The sequence below is a fragment of the Papio anubis genome, chromosome 15, assembly GCF_008728515.1.
Source record: "Papio anubis isolate 15944 chromosome 15, Panubis1.0, whole genome shotgun sequence".
In the NCBI taxonomy this organism is placed as follows: Eukaryota; Metazoa; Chordata; class Mammalia; order Primates; family Cercopithecidae; genus Papio; species Papio anubis.
Window position 1 is genome coordinate 18939416 of NC_044990.1, and position 23331 is coordinate 18962746.

Here is a 23331-nt window from a genome sequence, read left to right on the forward strand (position 1 = left end):
TTATTCTTTGGATGAGACTGATATCCATGTTTTGTCATGGATGCCTGGAGTGCAGAGAACATTATGTGACAAATCTATGATATGCTAACTCCAGTGAAACATTCTCTGGGCTGGGGACTCATCCAGACACTGGAGGTGCTGGACCCTGCCTGGGTCAATGGGTGTGGAAGGAAGGCTTCTTGATAAGTTATCTCAGGGTGTATGAAACCTGTTTATCCTGGAAAAAAAAATTAAAAAGAAGATACCAAGTTCCTCCAGACAAGGGATATCCAAGACTTTTGTTAATGGGAAAAAAACCAGGTCTGCTTGGAGGTGATAAAGGCAGAAAATCACATGTGGCAAATATGAAAAGGTCAAGTACCAGGTGTTATTTGTCTGGTCTCATGCTGCTAATAAAGACATACCAAGACTGGGTAATTTATGAAGGAAAGAGGTTTAACTGACTCACAGTTCAGCATGGCTGGGGAGGCCTCAGGAAATTTACAGACACATCCTTCTTCACGTGGCAACAGCAAAGTGCCGAGCAAAAGGGGGAAAAGCCCCTTATAAAACCATCAGAGCTCATGAGAACTCACTCACTATCACAAGAACAGCATGAGCGTAACCGCCCCCACGATTAAATTACCTCCCACTAGGTCCCTCCCACAACACGTGGGGATTATGGGAACTGCAATTCAAAATGAGATTTGGGTGGGGACACAGCCAAACCACATCACCAGGCCAGAAGGAAGACAGTGCACACCACAGATGTGGCCTGGAACCATGAGCCAGGAAATATCATCCAGTAGAGTAACAAAATAATCCATTTAACACAAACTGAACACCAAACAGCAGTCATCCATTCACTACACAAATATTAATTCAGCACATACTCTGTCTTGGGCCTGTGCTGTGCCCTGGGCACACATGCAGCTGGAGAAACACTGTGGACAGTCAGCAAGGAGCATGAGAGCACAGCTGTCAGCAGGAGAGCCCAGAGGAGGTGAAGAAAACTGTGGTCTGAAAGATCAGGGTCCCTTAACCAGGGAGACTGACAGGCTGGACAGACAGGTATCCTCATGCAGATCTGGACCCCAAAGGGAAACAGAGCAAGGCACCTCAGGGATGTTGAGAGAAGTGAATGGCCGTGGAGTTGATGGACGAAGTGAGAGGGACCAAGCCTGTGAAATATGCAGGGACCAGCCTGGAGGGCTCCCAGGCGTGCTCAGGTGCTAGCAATGTGTCCCAGGGGCTCTGGGAAGGCACTGGAGCTCTGAGCCAACTGCATCAGCACAGGTCAGCACAGGGGTGACAGACCGAGGCCACGGATTCAGAACCGGGTCTGAACCTCGGTTCTATCACTTCTTAGCTTATATCCTTAGGCAAATTTCTCAATGTCTTTATGCTTCAACTTCCTCGTCTCTAAAAGGGGACTTTCATTATCTCACAGGGTTTCAATAAGGAATAAATGACATAAACGTACATAAAAGGCCTAGTGGCCAGGCGCGGTGGCTCACACCTGTAATCCCAGCACTTTGGGAGGCCGAGGCAGGTGGATCAACTGAGGTCAGGAGTTCGAGACCAGCCTGGCCAACATGGTGAAACCCCATCTCTACTAAAAATACAAAAATTAGCCTGGCATGGTGGCACACGCTTGTAATCCCAGCTGCTCGGAAGGCTGAGGCAGTAGAATCACTTGAACCCGGGAGGCGGAAGTTGCAGTGAGCCGAGATCGTGCCATTGCATTCCAGTCTGGGCAACACAGCAAGACTCCATCTCAAAAAAAAAAAAAGGGCTTAGCATAGTGTTTGGAAAATAAATGCATAATAAATATTAGCGACCATTATTACTACTGTAACAGGGCAAATATTAATGTGGGGTTGACACAGCCTTTGCCCCTCCCTCCCACTGCCCATCAGTGAGAATTCTACCAGCCTGATTTCCCCTCTTCTTTCTTATTTCAGCAGAAGATTCTTGCTTGCTGGGATCAGAGCTGACCAAGTCATCTAGTCTGTCCTAGGAGATGTTGGGGGCTGGACCCTGGTGCGGTGGTGTGGAAGGGAGGCTCTTCGGGGGGTGCAAAACCTGCCTATCCTGAAAACCAGCAGATATTGAGTTCTCCAGAGAAGGAGTATCCAAGCTTTCTGTAAATGGAAAAAAAAAAAAAATGGTCTGCTTTGGTGAGGGAAGGAGGAGAGAAAAGCAATAAGGAGCTCAGAGAGGGGAGAAGTCGGAGACATTTGTGTCAGGCTGGGGAGCAGCTGGGGGTGAAAGAAAAGTGGTTTGGAGGGCAGAAGGAATTCAATTGAGAGCTACATTTGGACTCTTTTTTCTAAAGATGTAAGAATAAAATTCCCTTGTAATTAGTTTGGCTCTTGTCCTGTGTTTCTTTAAAGTTGACTCTACATACAGGCTGAGCCGCACAGACTCCTCCTCCAGGATTTAGAAGAGTTATAGTATTAATGTTGAAAATGGGTATATGAATACCTGCCCTCCAGGGTTATTCTTAGGATTAGATGTGGTAATGCAGGTTGTATCCACCAGCTTTCGATAGATTATGCTGCAAACAACCCTCAAATCATAGTGGCTTACAACAACAAAGGTTGATGTCCTGCTCCCGTTCCATGTTCAGTGTGGCTTGGCTGCCTGTCTGTACTCTGGGAACCAGACAGAGGAACCCGCCCCTATCAGCGCCAGGCGGGGCTGATGTGGAGGGAAGACAGGCAGAACTGCAGTGGCTCTTGGAACTTCTACCCAGAAGCATGTCACTTCCAATTCCATTCCATTCGCCAAACAAGTCACACATGTTGTCAACAGGGTGGAGCGCATGATGGCCCCACTGGGAGGGGCAGCAAAGGCTCGGGAACAAGAACACAATCTGTCACAGATATGAAGTGCTTAGGACAGTGCCTGGCACGTGGAAAACCCTCAACAAATGATTGCAATCATTCGTATCCATGTGCAAAATGGGAAAAATAACAGTATCAGTCTCACAGGGAGTTTGATGGTGAAGGGCAGAGATAGGCAGGAATCCCTTAGCACAGGGCCTGGCACCTTGGAAGCTGCTCAACAGAAAGCAGCTATCGGTGAGTTGTTAAGGGAACGGCACTCCCAGGGACCAGGATAGGCAGTGAGAGAAGGCTGCAGCAAGGAAGCATGTGGTGATCTGAAGCTATAAAAGCTCTTAGGGTCCTCATGGGAAAAGATGCTCCTGTCTCAGGGGTTGTGGGGGGTCAGAGGCTAGACCATGACCCCAGAGAGCCAAGACCTGCATGGGAGCAGGAAGCCAATTAAACTCCCATCTGGCTGAGCAACCCACGGCCCAACTGCAGAGCAACAGAGACCTCACTTTTTATCCAGTCTTTCCTAGGCTGCAAGGCCAAGCTGTGGCTCCAGCAGGAAGCTTCTGCTGCCTGTGTCAAGGCCCAGCTGCCAAGGCACCTGCTCCCTGCTCTTGGGCATTGCAGCTGGCAACTGTCTTCCCTCCCTTTCTGCACACCAGAGAGGCAACCCCAGGCCTCCCAAACCCCAAACCCATGCCGTCCTCCACCCAGGCCAGCAAGGCTGCTCTCCCGGTCAGGAAAGCAGGGCCAGAGTAGAAGGAGGGTCTGGGGACTTCAATAGGCTTTCAATAAAAATAGATTAAGATCAGGTTTGTTTGGAGAGGGTCCCTCTCATCCTTTTACCCCCTGTCTCTACCACCCCCCACCATGCTGCTCTCCATGGAGATCCTTACCCCCCTCCCCAGTGCCCCTTCCTTCTTCATCATTCCACCAGCAAATGCTTATTGGAGGCCCTCCACATGGCAGGCATGTGCTAGGTGCTGGGGATAGAGCAGCGAACACGTCTTACCTCTGTCCAGTTTATGCTCCAACACAGGAGAAAGCGAGAATCAAGAGGGAGACATAAAGCAGTTCCTATGCTGGGCAATGGTGAACGCTAAGTGGTATAGGAGGGGGTGCAACTGTAGTGTGGGGCACAGAAGGTCTCTCTGAAACGATGCAGTAAGGAACAAGCAAGCCTAAAGGCAAGTATAAGGAATTAGAAAAAGAGCCAGGGACCATGTTGGCTGCTGCAAAGCAGTTTTTTCAAGGTTTCCTCTTCCCCTCAGTTAATCCTCCCCTTCTCAAAACGATTCAGACTAGGAAAGCAGCCAGGGAACTCCCTCTTGGACTCAGTTTCCAGAGCCATGCTCTGCACTCCTCAGATGGGTCGGTGGATGATGGGGCAAGAGAGTCTTGAGTTCAAATCTTGATTCTGCTCCATTTATCAACTTTAATGGTCGTCTACATCCCTGTGACCCACTGCCGGCAGTCCCAGAACAAGCTAGCAGCTTCCTGCACCTCTGCCTGGGGTTTTCTTTGGCCCCAGAAATGCATCTGGTCCTCCCCCAGGACAAACTAGAAGTGTTGAGGAGAGCCCCTCGTGCAATCATGAAGACCCACCCCCCCAGCCCTCAGTGGTCTGTTCTGCATTGTCTCAGCAGGTCCTCAGCAGGACAAAGCCCAGGTCCCACAGTATAACTGTCCTCAACACACGTGACTGGCTTTCCTCCCATCTTGCGCTAATGCTCACACCCCCATTCCCTCCCGAATAAGCCACCTGCAACTAAATCCTTGTTCATCTGCTCTGGGGGAATCCCAAATTGAGACGCCAGCCATGAGAATCTGAGAAAATGCTGTAAAGTCTCTGAGCCTGTTTCTTCATCTGTGTCATGGAGACCATGAAGAGTAATGAACAGTCGTCAGTGGGCATGGTGGAGGGAATGAGTCATGAGGGGTGAACAGTTCAGCGTGAACGGGCTGAACTGTAAGGCAGTTAGCCTTGGGCTGGGCACAGAGGGGCAGACAGTAACCCCTCTGAGAAACAAATGTGATGATGTATGTGAATCTGCTCTGTAAACTACAGGCAATGCCACCATTGCACACAGGCTGCACTGAATGGGGTTAAGAGCATGAGCCCCACAGTCAGAACACCTGGGTTAGATTCCCTATTCTGCCTCGTAGCAGCAGTGTGACCTTAGGCAATGATGTACTTTGGATATTTGTCCCCACGCAAATCTCCTGTCGACTTGGAATGCCCAATGCTGGGCAGAGGGGGGTCCTGGTGGAAGGTGTTTGGATCATGGGGGAGGATCCCTCATGGCTTGGTGCTGGCTTCATGATAGTGAGTTCCCCTGCAATCTGGTCATTTAAAAATGTGTGGCACCTCCTCCCCACCCTGTCTCTCTTGCTCCTGCTCTGGCCAGGTGACGTGCCTGCTCCCCTTCCACCCCTGCCATGATTGGAAGCTTCCTGAAGCCTTCCCAGAAGCTGAGCAGATGCCAGCACCATGCTTCCTGTACAGCCGGCAGAACCATGAGCCAATTAAACCTCTTTTCTTTATACATTACTCGCTCTCAGGTATTTCTTTATAGCAATGCAAAAACAGCCTAAAACAGGCAACTTACTTCACCTCCCTGTGCCTTGGTTCCTTAATTTGTCAAAGAGAAATAATATTTAATAATAACATGAATCTCATTGAGTTATCATGAAGATTAAATAAATGAATGTATGTAGTGTGTCTAGAACTGTCCATCTTCATAACAAGAACTACATAAGTTTGCTGTGTCATTTATGTTATTATCATAGGTTTATTGACATTCATTTTAGTATTACATTATTTTTATGCTGTACTGAAAATGCAACAGTCTTTTACCTACCACTCCCGATGTGTCTCTCCAGCTGCCTGCTCCAACAGACTCTACAGTTTGTCAACATGAGTTTTTAAATTGCATAAATAATTCATGAATACATTTTGATTGAAAGAGTTAAGCAGTATATAGAACAAAGCTTCTAAGTTCCTTCAACATTCGCCCCTACTACCTTCCCACTGTCAACAATGTGAGGTTCTCTCCTAGTTCCCTTTTATATACTGGCATATATATGCATACACTTTTTTTTTTTACAGTAATATACTAAATTTGCATTCCAATTGTTATTCAATTTGCATATTTTCCTTCAACTATATTTTGTAGATTTTTTTCCTATGATGATACAATAAGCCTGCTTCATTCTTTTAATTCTTCAGAATGGATATATCCTAATTTGGTTCAACAAATCCCCTATTGATAGATATTCATGTGGTTTCTAATTTTCCCCCTTTTAAAACCGCACTACAATCAACATCTTTGTGCTCACATCTTCACACAGGCAAATGAATATTTCTTAGGGTAGACTCCAGGAAGTGGATTTGCTGGGTCAAACAGTGTGTGAATTTTCTGTTTTGCTGAATACTGCCAAATTGCCTTCCAATTTAAACTTCTACCAGCTTTGGGGGAAGGTTTCGTTTTTATTTTATTTATCTATTCTTGTTCTAAACAGGGGTTTGTTTTTATTTAAAGGAGGGGTTTTCTTAAGGCAGTTGGTCTCAGCAGAGGGAAGTGTCATGTTTTTCCCTGACAACCAGAAATAGGAATCTGTTCCTTCTTTTCTTTCTGGAGATCCAACATCCCAACTGTATAACCCCTGCCACTCCATCCACCTTTCTCCTTCCCAAACCACACACACACACACACACACACACACACACACACACACACAGTCAGCAACTATAATGGGGAAGAAGAATTATCTTCCCCCAATATGTTGCTGACTTAATTTGAGATGTTATTCACACTAAAGTGTGAGAGGTTGAGCCTCTTCCACTGTAGCTACCATAGAGTTTGCTCTTCTGAGAAGTGGCCAATGATTGCCTGCTCAACACCCCTGCTTCCTTAGAGAAAGAACCTTAAATGGTTGGAAATATAGGACACCTTATTAGCACAGAACTACATTTCCCAGCTTGCATTGCAGGTGTGGCAGTCAAAGAATCTCAAATGAAAGCTGATGGAGGTCTTCTAGGAAAGGCTCCGCCAAGGAGACCAACTCCCCTGGGAAGTGAGCCTTTTGCTTGCCCCTCCTGCCTCCCTAGCTGGATATGGGGGTGATTTTGATCAGGTTCAACCATTCCAATGGACATCAGCCTTAGGGCTGAGCAATCTTGGAGGGTCCTGCTGGAGCCTGTGTTAACTCTTTAGTTGCTGGATCTTCGAGACAATCAGGCATGCCAAGAGGCAGTGGCTTTTTGCCCAGCTGTTCAGAAGTACATTGATGTTAAAACAACTAATTGGCCAAACCTATGCATTCCGCGTGAATACCAGCACTGCCTGAGACAAAGATGTGATGGCTAGGGATGTCTGGAGCCCAGCTGTCACATAGGACCATGAGGTAATCATCAAGATGGAAGCCAGGCACTAAGGATGATGGACAAGACAAAGCCTTGGCCTGTGATGAACATGGGGTCATCACACTTGCCCTCTAGAGTTCTTTTACAGAAAGCTGCAGGGCTTCAACCGAATCAGTTGCTGGCATTCCATCTTCAACGTTTTGGTCTGTTATGACTGAAAAAACTCAAATCCACACATTTTGTGGCCAAATGGGCACCCCCCAGTCTACAAACTTGGAAGTGCTCTGAGGGCTCCCTCGAAGAACCCTCCACCACCCTGTGTCCTTCTCTAGACAAACTCCCATTTGCCAATTCCCCTGTTATAGTTATCATCAGACCTTTTCACAGTTCTCCAGTCAGGGCCTGACACTTTCTCTTCTGGACATTGTTTTATTAATCCAAATAAAAATTTGGTTAATTTGCGAAGTTGCCATGTCACTCCATTGGCTCCAAGATCCCAGCCCTGACTCCTGCAGGCAGCAAAGCTCCCACATGCAAATCATAATTCTTCTAACATATGATTCAGAAATTCAAAGGTCCCCCCACAACTAACTTTGCACCCGTTATAAAACAGAATGTGGAAAGGTTTTCTATCAGCATGTACAGTTCAGGCTTGTTTCTAATAGTGAAAAAGTGGACACAATCTATGTCCCACAATAGCGAATTAATTTTTAAAATTACTGTCCATCCATCCATCCAATGGACTACTAAGCAGCCATTTAAACATAACGATATAAAATAAAAACTTAGCAATGTCCAAAATATATTAAGAGAAGTTTGTATTGTACAACTCCTTTTGTAAAAATAACGTATAAATATGTGTTCATGTATTTATATGTATTTGCACAAATGCATAAAGTTCATCCCAGAGGGCTAAATACCAAAAATCTTTCTGGTGGTTCTCTCTAAATTTATGGGTGATTCTAAATTTTCCCCTCTGTGACTTTGTATATCTTTGTAATTTTCTAAAATACATATTATTTTTATAATCAGAAAAATAATACCAATATCTATCTCTATGTCTATTGATCTCATGAGCATACCTATTAATCTATGTATCTTAATAACTTGGGAATAAGCGAAGGATTAGCTAATGAGAAAACCCCAGCCTGGAGCTTCAAGTGTTTTGAGTGATTTCTTTTTTTTTTTTGAGATGGAGTTTCACTCTCTTGCAAAGGATGGCGTGCAGTGGCACAATCTCGGCTCACTGCAACCTCCGCCTCCCGGGTTCAAATGATTCTCTTGCCTCAACCTCCCGAGTAGCTGGGATTACAGGCATGCGTCACCACGCCCGACTCATTTTTTGTATTTTTAGTAGAGACGGGGTTTCGCCATATTGGCCAGGCTGGTCTCGAACTCCTGACCTAGTGATCTGCCCGCCTCGGTGTCCCAAAGTGCTGGATTAAGTGCTCGGTGTCCCAGACTTAAATCCATTATGCAAAGCTCAGGCTGCCTGGATTTTGGAAACCTAAACTTGTTGAACTTCCCTGTTTCCTGAGTTGTGTCACATGCTCCAGTGATGTGCCCCGAGTGACAAGCTGTCGAGTTCTTAGTTCTTCACAAACAAAGGCTAGAAAAGTCCACTGGATGACCTTCCACATCTGGGACTGTCGGTGGCCAGGCCTGGAGTGGCTCCTCCCCTCCTACTCCGCTCAGCAGCAGCTTCCCTCCCACGAACTTGGCACCAGCCGCCACCTCTGCCCCAGATCCTTCCGCTCCCCTCCCCAGGGAGAATGTGTCCTGCCAGCTCTTGCCCCACCAAATGAGGAACGGGGACTTTGCCGCTGTCCCATTCTGAGAGGTTTGCTCATGCAACCAACCCTCCCCTGGGGCCTCAGACCAAGGCTGTCTCGGCCCAGCCCTGGACCTCAGCCTCAGCTAGGACACAGGAGCGGGCCGCCTGCTCTGTCGGTCCTCGCAGCTGCCTCCGAGTCCAGCACCCCAGTTCTCAGGCCCAGCCCCGTCTCCTCTTGTCCTTTGGGTTCTGTGGGTGGCAGAGGCCAGGCAGCGTTTTGGGTTGGGAGCACTGGAGGAGTCCAGGTGAAGTAGGATCTGCCCATCTGTTCTGAGCTCTGGGCTGAGCAGGTTGTCTCCAAGCAGCCCGCCCTGGGCTGGGAGGCCTTAGCCCAACCCTCCCGCCTGACCCAGGGCCGCGGTGACTGCCTGCCGCTCTCCCCGCCTCGCCTATGCCTGTTAGGCCTGGGAGAAACCGAAACCCTCCTCTGCAGACCATCAATCGGGGTGATGGCAGCAACCTCACCGCCTAGGGTCTAACACATTTAAAACATTAAAGCGCCTGCCTCTCCCCCTGCCTTTTCTACCAACAGCCCCGAGTTATGTTTTTGTTGTTGTTGTTGTTGTTGTTTTTGAGACAGAGTTTCACTCTTGTCCACCCAGGCTGGAGTACAATGGCACGATCTTGGCTCACTGCAACCTCCGCCTCCCGGGTTCAAGCGATTCTCCTGCCTCAGCCTCCTGAGTAGCTGAGATCACAGGAATGCGCCACCAGGCCTGGCTAAATTTTTATTTTTGGTAGAGATGAGGTTTCTCCATGTTGATCAGGGTGGTCTTGAACTCCCAACTTCAGGTGATCCGCCCGCCTCGGCCTCCCAAAGTGCTGGGATTACAGGTGTGAGCCTCCGCGCCCAACAAGTTATGCCTTTCTTTCTTTCTTTCTTTCTTTCTTTCTTTTTTTTTTTTTTGAGTGAATAAAACCAGAAAAATGGTCCACTTGTGTAGTTACAAGTAAACCAAGTTACTCACTTGGAGATTAACATACTTGTGCCTGCCCTCTCCTGCCCTGGCCGGCACATGTGTCTCCCTGAGGGAATCGGGCAGAAGGCACAAGAGCAGCCCCTAGACGGTGACTCTTCCAGGGAGGCCTTGGCCAAACCACCGGACAGCCCTTGCCCAGGGTCGTGATGAGCAGGCAGGGCTCTAGGCTGAGCAGGGAGTCCCACAGGCGAGCCGAACCGGGCTGTGCTTCCAGGAGAGGGCTGCAGCCTACAGAGCTATGCTCCCGTGGAAGGCCAGACCAACCAGCCCGCCCGAGACGTGGGGAAGGGAAGGCCTTTGTCTTGCCAGATGCTCTAGTTTTGCTATTTATTTGCTGAGTGACTGTCAGTAGCTTAGTCTCTAAGGAGAGACACCTCAGACCCTTCTCTGTAAAACGGGCATAATATCCGTAGTTACCTAATAAAGAGGTTGTACGGATTAAATGAGTTAATGCTTTCCAGCTGCTTATCACAGTGCACCACACAGAGCAAGTGCCTAGAAAACCGTTAGGGGTGCAGCGACAGCAGTGGGAGTCATTGTGACCACTACTACGCCTTCTAGAACTCCCACAAAAAAGCACTAAGTCATCCACAAGCCGATCCCCCACCCCACAATGTCGTCCCTGTCACCCAGGCTACACAGTGATCACAGCCGAAAAAGGAACACTTCTGAGGACAAGCGGAAAGTGTGCCTGGAACATAAATGTTTGCTGAACGCATGCTGGAATCAAGAGACTGCAAATAAATCAGGGCTCATACGCTCCTCACAAAAAGAAACTGAAACTCACAGCCCACTCACAGAGGGCAGTTCAGTCCCCTCAGTAGCTGACAGCACCAGAGGGCTTAGCTATGCTGGCTGAGTGTGATGCTGGCTCCTCTCTCCCTCTGCCTAAGGGAGCATGTGTTCAGCAAACATTAACTTTTCTGTGCCTCTGTTTGCTCATCTCTAAGCTGGGTAGCATACAAATAGCAACTACTTTGTAGGATTGCTGTATGAATTAGATGTGACACTGTACATGTAAAGCACCTAAGTCGGTGCATTTGCACACTGTAAGTGTTCAATGATATTAGTTTTTATCATTTGTTTTCAGAAGATAAGAATTTGATCCCTGCTTATACTATACTCTCCTAATACTCTGAGCAAATTTTAGTCATCTCTGAAGTTTGTTCACCTCCTATAAAATGGGAGTATTATCCATTCAGCCTCATTAGACTGTTGTGATGAGTAAATGACAGAAAATCAGTGAAAGTGCTCTCTGCCCCCTCCCATCTTGTTTTGTTGTTGTTGTAGTTCCATTTTGTGTGTGTGTGTATGTTTAAGATGGAGTCTCTCTCTGTTGCCAGGCTGGAGTGCTGTGGCGCAATCTCGGCTCACTGCAACCTCTGCCTCCCGGGTTCAAGTGATCCTCCTGCCTCAGCCTCCCAAGTAGCTGGGACTACAGGCACGCACCACCATGCCCAGCTAATTTTTTGTATTTTTTAGTAGAGATGGGGTTTCACCATGTTGGCCAGGATGGTCTCGATCTCTTGACCTCGTGATTCACCTGCCTCGGCCTCCCAAAGTGCTGGGATTACAGGCATGAGCCACCGCGCCCGGCCTCCCATCTTTATATGACTTACATCTCTTCCAATGCCTGGTATATAAATGCCTGTCAAATGAATGAATATAAAACTCTAGGATATGGCGGCTATTTAACTGTTCGCTGAACATTTGAATTAAAATGGAAGTACTTTTATGTGGCTTCAGCAATGGTGGCTCAACAGATGGGATGGTTTCAAGAGAGATTACAGACCGGCAACCACCCTTGGTTCCGTCTGTTGCTTCCTTTTTCCTTTTTAAGGAACATGGGCTGTTACAATCAAGTCAAACACATCCCAGCAACTTTGAGTCTTTGGGTCCTGCCTCCCAAAGGGAGGACCAAAGATCACCTTCTTTGTTCATCTAACAGATGAGTAAAAGATACACTGCGGCCACCAGATGATCTCTGCCTCATTCCAGAATTAAGATCAACTTTGAAACAATTAACAAATTGTTGTCTCTTAGTCCTAGAGGACTTGGAGTCTACTCCAGTTCTAGTTTAGCTTTTTCCAAGGTCGTGCCCTAATTTTATGCCTGCAGTTCTTCTTCTTAATCAATCTCATTCTAAAGAGTTGTCCATTTTAATGGCCCTGGGCCAACAGCCTGCCAAAGAAATAAAAATAAAACAGCAGAAGGAAGAGAGAAAAGAGAAGGAAAAGAAGAGGAAAAGGGAGAGGAGGAAAAGAAACAGAAGAAGGGGAAGGAAGAGGAGGAGAAAGGATGGAAGGGACGGAGGAGGAGGAGAAAGGATGGAAGGGAAGGAGGAGGAGGAGGAGAAAGAGGAAGAGGAGAAGGAGGAAAAAGAGGGAAAAGAGAAGGAGGAGGAGAAGGAAAAGCAAAAGGAGCAGGAAAGAAAAACAATAGTTTTTTGATTCCGTGGATTAGTCAGAAACCATTAACACTGAGTAGGCATTTCTCAACTTGCCCTCTTGGAACTCTGGAATGAAGCAAATCCCCTCGTGGGCTCTACTAGAGCACGTTAATTCTAACAAGATGAAGTTGCTCTTCCAGTAATTCATTTCAAGAAAACTTTCCTGGAAAGCTGTACTTTCCCCATAAGAAACCACTGCTTTATTAAGGTGCTTAAGATTACGGGGACTTGGCATGCAGGCATGCTGAAGGCATCACTTATTTTCTGGCCAGGCCCTGATTGCTATGTGGGCTCACAAAACAGTACCGAGCAGGGAACAGAGGGAGCATAGCGACCAGGTATGTCTCTAGTCCTTCCCAGGTCTCCATTCCCTTTTGAAAATGGAGATTCTAGTGTCTGCCCAGGGATTCCACCAGGGTCGATGAGATCATGTGTGTAAAACTTGTTTGAACTCCTTGGAGAAATAGTGTTCTTTAAATATCATTTCATTATCTGGTATGATTTTTAAATCTGTGCTTGTGTAACCAAGCAACAATACTTGAGGGGCATCTCTAACCCTATTAGCCAGTGTTCCCTAGAAAGTCACCCACTCTCAGCTCTTGCTCTCACCCCTTTTATCCTTTCCCCCTGACCAGCCTGAAAAGAAAAACAAGAAAAAGACCAAAAAAAAGTAAAGGACACAAACATCCATGGTACACCTCCTGTGTGTCGGGTATGAGGCTAGGCGCTTTGTGAAAATCTGCATAGCACCCGGTAAGAAAGGGGTTATCATCATCATATCCCTGAAGAAATAGGCTCAGAAAGGTTAAGTAATTTGTAGAACCAAGATGCTAACCAAGGTATTCCTGGCTTACTCTTTCTATTCGACAGTGCCATCATCCCTCAAAGAGCTCTAAAAAGATTCTCCTACCCCATCACATTTGAGAGCTGCTGGCATGGACCTGGTTAATGAGCTCAACTCATAAATAAATACTGGGGGCTCATTATTATGAAAGATGACCACTGCTAATCGGATTACAATCGCATTTAAACAGAAGTCCTGAACCCATTTTTTTCAATACAGTTCAGTCTAGCTGAGTTAATGACTTGTCTACCAGCCACTCTTAACCTAGTTCTGACCTGCCTTCCACTGACTGGCAATAAGCCCATCTAATCCTTCCTGGACTTTGTACCCTGTGGATAGGTAGATAGAGTGAGACAGTAGAGGAATGCAACCAGTGACGGAAAATTGTTTTGACACCTTGCCTCTCTCCTCCCTCATCTCACACACTACTTCTTTTGTGTTCCACCAACCTTCGATCTCTTTTTTACCCCACACATTCTACAAACATCAAGGATCCTTGCTAAAGCTCAGACAGATCTATGTTTAAATCCAAGACCCTGATCCTTGGGCATGTCCTTAACTTCTCTCAATCTCACTTTCTCCAACTGAAAACTGTGGGAGAATAGGGTTGCTATGAAGATTCAATAAGATAATAGATCCATAAAAGGTACTTAGCATAGCACTTGCACATGTAAATAGTAGCTGCATATTATTATTTCTTTTTTCAAAAGTCTATCCCTTTTAATTTGAGGGATCATAGTCATTGTCCCTCAATGACTATGACCAAAAGGGATCATAGTCATTGAGTCATAGTCAAATTAAAACTCCTAATTGTGGTTTAAGCTCCTCAATAGTTATACCTATTTTTCATATTTATTTATTCTTTCATACATCAAATATTTACTGAAGATCTACCACATACCCAGCCAGGACAATGTACATCACAGATGCAAACACCTGCCTCCCTGTTATGTATTAGTCTGTTTTCACGCTGCTATAAAGACACTACCCAAGACTGGGTGATTTATAAACAAAGGAGGTTTAATTGACTCAGTTCCGTATGACTGGGGAGGCCTCAGGAAACTTACAATCATGGTGGAAGGGGAAGCAGGCACCTTCTTCACAAGGCAGCAGGAACGAGTGTGAGCCCAGGGGGAAGAGCCTCTTATAAACCATCAGATCTCATAAGAACTCAGTCACTATCAGGAGAATAGCAAGGGGAAACTGCCTCCATGATCCAATCACCTCCCTCCCTCAACACATGGGGATTACAATTTGAGATGAGATTTGGTGGGGACACAGAGCCAAATCATAGTATTTACACTATAGGGGACAGAAAAAAAAGCAGCCAATTAACCAACCAAGACTTAAAGGAGATTTGAGAAGGAGCCACACAAATATGAGAAAGGGAGAGCCAGGAAAAGAGTGTGGCTTGTGCAAAGGCCCTGAGGCTAACAGGTAGCTGGCAGGCTTCAACCACAAGGGCAGTGGACATCCTGGCTGGAGGAGGGAGGCAGGGGCGGAGGGACATGAGGTCAGGCAGAGCAGACATTTGCCATGGGTACAAAATTAAGGGGCAGGCTGGGAGCCATGGCTCACGCCTGTAATCCCAACACTTTGGGAGGCCAAGATAGGCAGATCACCTGAGGTCAGGAGTTCAAGGCCAGCCTGGTCAACATGGAAAAACCCTGTCTCTACTAAAAATACAAAAAGTTGGCCGGGCATGGTGGCACACTTGAACCCGGGAGGCAGAGGTTGCAGTGAGCCAAGATCATGCCACTGCACTCCAACCTGGGTGACAGAATGAGACTCTGTCTCAAAAAAAGAAAAAAAACAAAACAAAATTAAAGGGCAACAAAAAGCTCAGTAATCAAGATGAATATTTTAATTAATCGTATTTAATACAAAAAATCATGATAAAACACCAATATTTTAGATAAAGACAGGATCAGTATGAGTGATTCTCCATTTTGCCTCAGGCTCTGCTACGGCCCAGCACAGTGTCCATCTTGAGAATGGAGAGCCCCCTTACATTTTGCTCCTGGAGCCACTGCCTCACTTGCCTCACCCTCCTCCCAGCCCTGAGTCCGAGAGGAGCAGGGACAGGCAATGCAGGGCCCTGAGGTCACTGCGTTTTTGGAACATGACCTGACGTGCACCCGACTCCTCCAACCACTGTCCTCTGTGTGCCGCGTCCTCTCCGCTGCAGTCACGCACATGCCATCATGGCCCGTGGCCACCATCCTCCTCCTTGACACTCTAGAAGCTGCTCTGTCTGAGCGAGGCGGCAGAATTTACAACAGGATGTGGTTATTGGCGCTGCACAGATATGTGAGGGGAGCCTAGACGTCCGGTGTGTTCATTCAGCAGGGTGGCTAAGGACCTTCTCTGTGCCAGTCACCAGGCTAGATGAGAGGATGTGACAGGGAGCAAGAAGCCCGTGGAGCCTGGGCTGCCAGCCCAATCATGACCCTAGGAGTCCTCGCACAAGATCAAGGAGACCTGAAATAAACAGCCAGAAACAAACCCTCAGGTGATACAGTCAGCCAGCAGCCTCAGCTTCAGAGGCAAGGTAGGCAACGGCCATGAAGATGTTCTTCAGCCCAGACAGATGTGGGTAGGAGGCTGGCTGTATCACCTCGAAGCTGTGGGATCTTGGACAGTTTACGGGGTCGTTCCAAGGGTCAATTTTCTCATCTGTGAAGTGGAAACAGACTCCCTTCAGAGGCCCCCTGTGAGCAGCAGAGAATGACTGTGAGGTGTGTGACGTGCTTGACGAGCACCGTCTGTCAGGATTATGATGGCAGCACTGAAGTGCTTTCTGTTTCTATTCTGACCTACAACGGTGCCTCCTTCTGTCACCAAGTATAGGTAAGAGTTGGGAGAAGAATGGCAGACTCCTCCGGTGGCTCCCATGGGGTTCCCGCAGGGAGGCAGCCGGTAGCAGATGTAAGGAAGCCCTGCCGGTCAGATGCTTGGAGAAGGAACGAGATGTTGCCAGCACCACTCACGGGGTTTGCAAATAAACTGTCACCTCTCAGCTCTCACCAGTGTGCGGCTGTGACAGACAGGTTCATGTGTGTGCAACACCCTCTTCCCTGCCACCCCCAACTTGAACACTTTCTGTTGAAAAATCCCAGGCTGCACAGAAAAGCAGCTTTCAAGTAGATGGTGGAATTTGTGAGCATCAGGTCTTCCCGGCAGGGGAGTGAGGACAGCCGGTGCCTGCGTCCTTAGCCTGATTGTCGGCTGAATTGCGGAATTTGCAGCAAGGTTTCTAAGGATCACCAGCCTGGGTGGTTCAAACTGGCAAGGTCCAGTGCCCATGCATGGAGCCCAAGCTACCTGCCAGTTTGATGACAGTCAGGTTTGTAGGGCTCCATCTTGGAGTTTTAGGCCAGAGAGAAAAGGTCGGAGCCCCTCTCTGTGGTACCTTTGGGGAAAGCCAGAAACAAGGATGTCAAGAATAGTTCAGAGTTTTGAGCTGGAAGGTATCTCAAAAAACAGGTAGTCCAGTCATTTTCACATGTCCACTTTTACAGGGAAAACCTTGTTTATCTCAAACATAATCATATTATAAACTTAATATGTATTTTTAAAAAGAAAAAAATATGCTCTTCTGTGTTGCTCAACAGGGATGCTATTGAACATTCCAGAAAGAATTTGTTTTGTGGAACAGTCCTGTTGCACAAAATATTTAGTATTCCTGGCCCCCATCCCCAGTATCAGTGGTCCCCCCTCCGCCACCTCAAGTGACTGAAACTAAAAAGCCCCACATATTCCTCCATGCCCCCTGTGGTTACCATTCCCACTGGGAACTCATCTAATTAAGTGGGGTTGCAAGGGAGAGGGCAGCCACTGAGCCTGAGATGGCGCCCTTGAACCTGGCCTTTGCAGAGCATCCTCTAAAAACCACCGTGGAGTTGCCTGATAACACCGGAGGCAGCACATTCTCACTGTATTGCCTGGAATAAGCCCTTTAGCCTCTGGGGGCCTCCATTTACTCCTCTGCAAAACAGAAATGATAATCCTTGCCTATTCCATAGCACTTTTGTGGAGACCAAATGAGGCCTTGCGCACAGCATACTTTGTAAACTCCCGAGCCCTTGCTGATGTACAGCATCCTTCATCATATTACTCTCCTGTGTATATAAAGACACTGTTATCCAAGTCTTTTGAAAAGACTTACCATGGAAACCAAATAATAAAAGCAAAAAGCTCAGTCATAAGGCTTTCACTGAAACCTGCTTCTATTCGCATCCGTTGCACACACAGCCCCTGGAGACAACGGCTGTGCTCCACTCCCACTGAGACACCTACTTCGGCTTTTGTTAGCTGCCAAGACAGTCAACCGACCTCCACCTGCAGCAGAGGCTCAGCCGGCACGACTGGGAAGCCCACAACTTAGAGAAAACTGCTTAGTGGGCCTCAGTCCTTTCCCTGTTACCCAAATGGTGCTTTTGACTTGAAAATATATCAGGAAAAAAGTTATGAACAGACACTTCACCCAACTTCACACCTGTACCAGATCCAGATGTCACCATTTTGACAATGTCTGCATCATTTTCAGTGTTTTGACAGGTTGGAACCTAATTCGTTAACAAAAGTTGAGATTTTCATTGAAAGGAGAATCAAGATGACATCACATCATTGGGGTCTCTCTTTCCCCTGGATTATTTGAAAAGTAGTCCTCAAGTCATAAAAGAAAAGGCAGTGCAGGTATGTTTTTCAGAATGAATGCAGGAAAAAAAGTCCATTTTAACTTCACTGTAAGCTACAGCCAATGTTTTTCCAAGTTCCAAATCTTAGTAGGTGAAATAGCTGGGTTTATTTATTTCTTTTCCTCTGTTCCTCATTCCTGTGTTCGTGGTATGCATTACCCTGAAATGAGAGTCCTTCTAACATTCCCAAGTAAGCCCCAGGAGCCAGGTGGAGTTGCTTTAGTAGGCTTAGGATCAGCTTTGCAGGATAAAATCTCACAATATGTCCACTTACTCCCAACCCTTGGCCATTGTTTTATCTAGTTTGGCTAAAGACAACTTATGGTTCAAAGAGAAAATGCATGGCATGGTTTTGCTGGCTTCCTCAAAATATCCAAGGGATTCCACATGGGTAAATCTAATATAAATAAGAAGTACATTATTCCATTTCTCTGTAAACATGCCTGGGCTAAAGATACATGGAAAGGGTGCCTGGCTTGAAACATTCTACTTTCTCCACTTCAGAAAAAAATAGCATGAACAAATAAAGTAGATCCAAAACACTAGCCCAGGATCACCCAAAACAAAGGAGGAAAATACTGAAATGGCAAAAGAAAACGTAAGTGAAACTTTCCATCTTCATTCACACTGGGGAGCACAGAGAAGCTAACTAGTAACTGAATTTTTAAGGATCATGTGTGGCTTTATTGTCATCCCTGGCAGTAGAGGTCAGGCCATCTTACCCACTGACCTGGAGCAGCTGCACTTTGGCTATATTCGTCTTTGCTGGTGTATCCCAGTTTGTTGCCAAGGAAAAATGAAATAGAAGCCCAGGAGCAAAAGGTCAATAATGGCAGCAGAAGAAAGGAAACCTGTTAAATTGTCTCTGCCTCTCCATCACCTTTGCTTCTTTTTGAACACTTACTCTTCTAGACCAGACGCTTGTGCGAATAAAGGCCTATTATATAAGCAATTCAAAAACGATACAGGGGCAAGTTTTCCCATGGTAAATGTCGATTAACCCATAATGGGCAGTGCACCTTCAAACGGAGGATCTGGGTGCTAAGCAGCAATACAGCCAGTTAGTAAGCACATGACTCCTCATTCAGTCAAACCAGCTTTGCCACTTGCTTTCTGTGTGACATGGGACAAGTCAATCTCTTTAATTTTCAGATTTGGCATTCGTCTAATGGGATTAAGAACTAGGACTATCTCATGATTTTTGTGTGCCTTAAAGAAATAATCCAGATAAACTCTTAACACATTGCCTGGTACAAAATCCTTACAAATGTTAGTCATTGTTATTGTTTTTGTTAGAGATTTGAAAATATGCCATATGAGAGGCAAGTGAAATACCTTCTCTAAACCGCTTCACTCCACAATTCTGCATTACTCGCAGCTACGCAGCGCTCACCAGTTACAGTGCTTAATTCAAATTTTAAAATTTCTGTTCCCATTGCTTAGGCACCATTAAATCTGACAGAGTTGGAATTCCTCTGGGTACCTCGCCAGGCCCCTGCCTGCATCTGGACCCACCTGGATATTGCATGGATATAAAGAGCACAGCCTGGAGTTTTCACCTGCAAAGAAACAGTCTCACTCCGGCCAGCACTGCCTACGCAAAAAGCTGGCCAGTCTCGAAGAGAAATACTTTGTCTCAGAGAGCAGGCACAAGGCTGTTCCACAGACTCCCTATCCAAGAGGAACTTGCTGGTAGTGAACCATACAGTGTGCTCATATTTACACATTAGGCGTACCTGATGTCCAAATTAAAGGCAGCCTGTAGCATTCAGGATGACACCAATAAAGGGGGTGGCAGCAGCATCCCAGAGCATTGAAACTGCCAAAGGATTATAAATCATTCTACTGTAAAGACACATGCACACATATGTTTATTGCAGCACTATTCACAAGAGTAAAGACTTGGAACCAACCCAAATGCCCATCAATGACAGACTGGATAAAGAAAATGTGGCACATATACACCATGGAATACTATGCAGCCATAATAAAGAGTGAGTTCATGTCCTTTGCAGGGACATGGATGAAGCTGGAAACCATCATTCTCAGCAAACTAACACAGGACCAGAAAACCAAGCACCACATGTGGGAGTTGAATAATGAGAATACATAGACACAGGGAGGGGAACATCACACACCGGGGCCTATTGAGGGGTGGGGGGCAAGGGGAGGGAGGAGGTGGGATAAATGCCCTGAGAAATGCATGCGGGACTTAAAACCCTGGGTGATGGGGTTTGCAGCAAAACCATACTTAACATGTATGCCTATGCAACAAACCGCATTCTGCACATGTACATCAGGGCAAGCTAAAATAAAAATAAAAAATATACATATGCAAACCAATTTTCTGGGAGAAAGAAAGAAGAAAAGAAAAGAAAAGAAAGAAAGGTTAGTAGCAACAGCTAAACAGCCATTGTGAAACACAGATGGACCAGACGGATGGACAGACGGATGGACGGACCGGACAGATGGGCCGGATGGGATGGGACTGAGCCAGATGGGCGGACAGGACAAGAAAGAAAGAGAGAGAGAGAGAGAGAATGCCATCCATGGACTGAGGGACGTATGCAAGTCTGAAGAGAAGCACTCACTGATGTAGGGTACCAGGACAGTGCCCAAGTAGCGCTGACGGAGGCAGGCACAAAACAAGATGCCTTGCCTTCCTCCATCTCCCACAGATGGAATCTCTTTGCTCTAACAGGGTTGTTGTGGGTCTGCTACATTATCCAGTTTTTACATTTACTTTTATTTGTGAGACTGAGTTGGTAGTGTCATTTACCCACTCAGAATAAGGAAATGTGAAATTCCCACTTACAACCAAAACTTTTTGGCTGGGTATAGAGCAAGAAATCTGTCCATCCATCAGCAACTCCATCCAATCAGTCAGTGTATCAAAGCAGGAGAGTAGTTGAAAAAGCTCCAATAAGATGATGAGTTAATGCACTTTGCTGCTTCTTCCCCTGAACCAAATTCTGAGATACCCTGGGAGCAAAAAGAAATGTGGTGAACCCCAAAACCCAGTGTTACTGCTGTGAGACTCACCTGAGAACACAGAAGGTGTCTGGGTTGCTATGCGGACACGGCATCCTAGGCTGGAGGAGGGTCAGGCCACCGATGAGCATGGAGGCCAGGGAGAGCTGTCAGTCTCTGCCCTTTTCTTTCCTCAGCATGAACCTGGGAAGATCCGTATCCGCCCATCATCTAAATGCAGCAATGCCAGCCCAGCCCAGTGCCTGCTGGAAATGAAGGGACACATTGGAGCAGCTCAAAGCAGAGTTAAGAAGGTCTCTGAGAAGCAAAGTCACCCTGTTATGGAAAAGGTACAAAGAGAGAAAGGGTCCCTAATACAGTTCCAAGGCAATATGATTCAGGAGGAAAAATGAGTCATTAAACAAGAACAGCAGCTCATTTAACAATGTCTGCCAGAGGGAGCAGATATCATGGACACAGAAAAAGAACCTAAAAGAAAAGAAGCCCTATAGTCCCAATGATTTTGGAGGCTGAGGCAGGAGGATTGCTTGAGGCTAGGAGTTTGAGACCAGCCTGGGCAATATAGGGAGACTCCATCTCTACAAAAAATAAAGAATATAACAGGAATTGTACAAATGTAAATGAGTTGAACTCACCAATCAGATTAGATTTTTTTTTTAGATTTTTTTATTTATACAGCATTATGCATTTGCAGGCACCCTTTTAATAATCATTAAAAATGTAATAAAGATAATCAGAAAAAACTGAACCAAAAATAAGCCAACATAATTAATTGTTACACAAAGTTTTGTAAGAAACATAATAATAGACAAAGAGGAATATGAAAAATTGGTAAAACACTCAAGAAGAATATGAAGATAAATGAATATCTATGTACTTAACAATGTGGTCTCAAAACATAAAACAAGTCTGAAGAGAATGCAATAAGACAACTGTGGTTAGATTTTAATAAGCCCCTTTCAGGAACTGATGGAGCAAAGAGACAAATAAAAGTAGAGAAATATAAATAGTTGTTAAGCTCAAGTGTTAGGTATATACACTTCTGCATGAAAGAAAGAAAACATTCTTTTAAAACAATCATGAAATCATGAAATGTTCACCAAAATCTGCCATTTACAATCTTACAAAGGAACCTCAATAAATTTCCTAAAGTCATACACACTGTGCTCTTTGAATATCAGGAATAATTTATGCCAGAAAATTAGATAACCTAGAACAGTGGCTCCCAACATTTTTGGCACCATGGAAGACAATTTTTCCATGAACCAGGGTTGGGGGATGGTTTCAGGATGATTCAAGGGCATTACATTTATTGTGTACTTCATTTCTATTATGATTACATTGTAATATATAATGAAATAATTATACAATTCACCATAATGTAGAACAAGTGGGAGCCCTGAGCTTGTTTTCGTGCAACTAGATGGTGCCATCTGGGGATGATGGGAGACAGTGACAGATCATCAGGCATTAGATTCTCATAAGGAGTGCCCAGCCTAGATGCCTGGCATGCACTGTTCACAAAAGAGTTTGCACTCCTAATCTAATGCTGCCACTGATCTGACAGGAGGTGGAGCTCAGGCAGTAAGGCGAGAGATGGGAGCAGCCGTAAATACAGATGAAACTTTACCTGCTCTCCCAGCACTCACTTCCTGCTGTGTGGTCCAGTTCCTAACAGGCGATAGTCCAGTATTGGTCCATGGCCCAGGGGTTGGGACCCCTGACCTAGAAGAAATGGGCAAATTATTTGAAACACACAAATTACCTAAACTAACTCAAGAGGATAGCAAATATCAGCAGACCCATAACAAGAAATTGAGTCGGTAATCAAAAAAATATCCAAAAAAAAAAATGTTCTACACCAGAAGGCTTACTGGTGAATTCTACTGAACATTTTTAAAAGAATTAACAGCAGTCTTTTTAAAACTCTTCCAAATGTTTGAAGAGGAAGAACACTCCCTAAGCCATTGTATAAGGCCAGCATTACTCTAATACCAAAGTCAAAGACACTACAAGAAAAGAAAACTACAGACCAATAATCCTTTATGAATATAAATACAAAACTCCTCAACAAATTAAAGAGAGTCTTCACTTAACGTCATGGATAGGTTATTGGAAGCTGTGACTTTTAAGCAAAATGACATACAGCAAGTCCTTCAATAATGCTTCCTGTTCAATTTCATTTTAGTTAATTTTAATGAAAAAAAAACCCTGTTTTTGTTTTAGGTAATTTTGCTTAAAGTCACGGTTTCCAAGGACGTGTTGATGATGTTGAGAAGTTACTGTACTAGCAAGCAGAGTTCAGCAGCATGTTGAAAGGATTACACACAATGACTAAATGGGATTTA

At 45.7% G+C, this 23331-nt stretch overlaps 1 long non-coding RNA gene across 2 annotated transcripts; it reads right to left on the reverse strand.

Moving 5' to 3' along the window:
- Positions 1–15137: 15137 nt before the first annotated feature.
- LOC110741677 lies at positions 15138–22278 on the reverse strand. 2 transcript variants are annotated; one of them, XR_002518320.1, is made up of 2 exons: positions 21035–22278; positions 15138–15773 (listed from the first exon to the last, which is right to left on the reverse strand). It is a non-coding gene; the product is annotated as an uncharacterized LOC110741677 (long non-coding RNA). The 2 variants fall into 2 exon arrangements; XR_002518319.2 differs by lacking the exon at positions 21035–22278 and adding an exon at positions 15910–19895.
- Between the last annotated feature and the right edge of the window lie 1053 nt (positions 22279–23331).